The sequence below is a fragment of the Physcomitrium patens genome, chromosome 24, assembly GCF_059467195.1.
Source record: "Physcomitrium patens ecotype Gransden chromosome 24, ASM5946719v1, whole genome shotgun sequence".
Taxonomy (NCBI): domain Eukaryota; kingdom Viridiplantae; phylum Streptophyta; class Bryopsida; order Funariales; family Funariaceae; genus Physcomitrium; species Physcomitrium patens.
This window is the reverse complement of record NC_143433.1, coordinates 12,538,429-12,540,859: the sequence shown is the minus strand read 5'-3', so window position 1 is coordinate 12,540,859 and position 2,431 is coordinate 12,538,429. Positions and strand designations below refer to the sequence as shown.

The 2,431-nt window shown below is 35.8% G+C and overlaps 1 long non-coding RNA gene across 1 annotated transcript; it reads left to right on the top strand.

Annotated features, from left to right (window-relative positions):
- Positions 1 to 714: 714 nt before the first annotated feature.
- Positions 715 to 2,217, top strand: LOC149986441 (uncharacterized). The gene is made up of 2 exons (XR_016500538.1): positions 715 to 1,153; positions 1,780 to 2,217. It is a non-coding gene; the product is annotated as an uncharacterized LOC149986441 (long non-coding RNA).
- The last annotated feature ends 214 nt before the right edge of the window (positions 2,218 to 2,431 follow it).

The window sequence follows — 2,431 nt, the reverse complement described above, 5'->3', positions numbered from 1 at the left end:
TATATATATATTAGAATAATCAATAATCATTTGGAAGTGTGATCAAAAAGCTTAGATGCATGCCAATCATTGATAGAAAAGTTTATTGTTTAATATAATATGAAAAAGCAACCACATGTTTAACTCTTAAAAATATTAAAATATATTATTTTTTAATATTATTGACTCAATATTTGATAAGAGTTTATTAAAAAATTAAGCAACATATATATGATTGAATGTAGTGCATATATTAAATGGATTTATATTGAGAAAAATATGTGTCTAAAAAAATGTGGTAATCAACTTTTTTGGCAAATTGAACAAATTTTTTAAATAAAAAAGTATATATTTTAAAAATAAAATGATATAGAAAATGGAATAGCAGCATAGGAGATGGTAATAAAATAAATTGAAGGCTTGTATAATTTTAGTAAGACTAGAAAGATGGTTTATAAATTATGCTAAATTATTTTTGCATAAGAATCTTAGAATAAGCCTTAATATAAATCCTATCAAAATTTATGGTATGATTTTTGAAAATTATGCAATGAATATTAAAGAATAAATAATAGACATGTATGTAAAGAAATTTTCATATGTTTTTTGAAATTATAATTAATTAATAAATGTGAAACAACAGACCTAAAATCCCAACATATTCTGTGGATGAGACATGTCCTTCCCACTCGGTATCCTTTTAAACCGTGCAATATACCGGGCCGGGTGGGTGAGGGCCATGGCATAATTTTACTAGCCTCAGAACATGGCTATGGCTCCTCAACACCTCCATTGCAAAGGAATTTGCGAGGTTCGTCGCCGTAGCTCCGCTTCTTACATCCCTTCTCTCGACTTTCTATTGCTTCACTCCTGCTGGATCGTCTGGATTACCTCGCCTTCCGCCAAGTTGTTGAGAGTGAGCCGTGCCTTGAATTGCCTTTGTTGGACGAGAATTTTAATTCGAGAAACTAACAGTTTAAAAACCTCAAGAGTCTGAACTGGACACCACATCTTGCAAGTATAACATTTGTACTCCCCTGTTGGAAAAGGTGAATCACCTTGATACACTCGGAGAATGAGGAAGCGGAGGATGCCCAAATGTAGCGCATCGATAGTTTTTCGTATTAGCTGTAATGTGCTTATCACCACAGCAGAAGTTTCCCACTGCAACCGGGTACGAGATTCAGAACTATTTCAAATCTAGTGTTCTTGTATCATTTCAATGGATCCTGTTGATTTTGTGTCGGGTTTTCTAATATGCTGGTGTTGTTGTTTTTCGTTTCCTTCTTCTCAAGCTCAAGATTTGTTCCGTAATACGTCTAATGCAATTTCATGTGTTTCAGTCCTATTTGTTGAGATAACAAGAACATTGTATTGACCTTGTCTTGTTACGTGAGGTGCATCTTTTCTTGCTGGAAACGATTTTTTTATTTTTTATTTTCTTACTTTGTTTATATTTATTTACAAGATGGGCAAGGAACTTGTTTCGAAAAATTCTTGCTCAATTCGTGTGCCCATGTGTTGTCATAAAAGCTATCCAGGTCCTGATGTGGGTTTTGTAGTAGCAGAGGTCACGTCTAGGATATTAAGGTACATAGAAAGTCTTGAATACCGGGAGACTTATACTCCTGTTTTTCGGGCATTTTGTTTCATGCTTTCATCCTTCAGAACCTATCATGCTTTTCTTTCGAACAGTTTGTATAATTGAGTTAGAGCGAGTGTTTCTGACAACCTTACTCGTTAGGCCTATTCGTCGAACCATATCTTTAAATAACTCATCCCATCTCCCTTTGCGTCCAGTGGGAGCTTAACTGATGCTGAAAATATCTCTCCACTTGCAGCAGCTGCCGAGAATGTAAGGGCCCAGGTCGACACTGCCTTTGGTAGCGCTAAAAATGACGCTTATGAGATTGATACAGATGAAGACTTCGTAACTGCGTTGGAATATGTGATGCCTCCAACTCCTGAAATGGTGAGAAGTTCGACTTAGAAATTAAGCAATTTCTACACCTTTTCCCTATGAAAATAGTGTAATCATCCGTTTCTTTTCCACGTGTCTTATCTGCTGGTAAAAGCTGTGTGTTGAATCCATTCTTGTGAGTGTTTTGGATCAGTTCTGGATCAGCAATGAAATCAGAAGAGAGGTTTTATGATTGGCTACATAAGTGGACAGCTGTACTGGATTGTAATTGCCAGGCCATTTATATCAATGCTAAATTGCATCTTGATCTGGAAGAAGACACTCACCATATTATAGTCTCGAACATTTTGGCAGTGGAAGGATGGGTAGAACAGGCAATACATAGCATCTGCATGGATGTGGTGGGTACATTCAATATTCTGCAGGGAATCGGAATCATCCGTTTGGTGATGCTTTTGATTACACTACAAGCATTCAGAGTGCAATCGCTTTTCCTGTGCTGAATTCTTAATTTTGATTTTTCCAATCTGA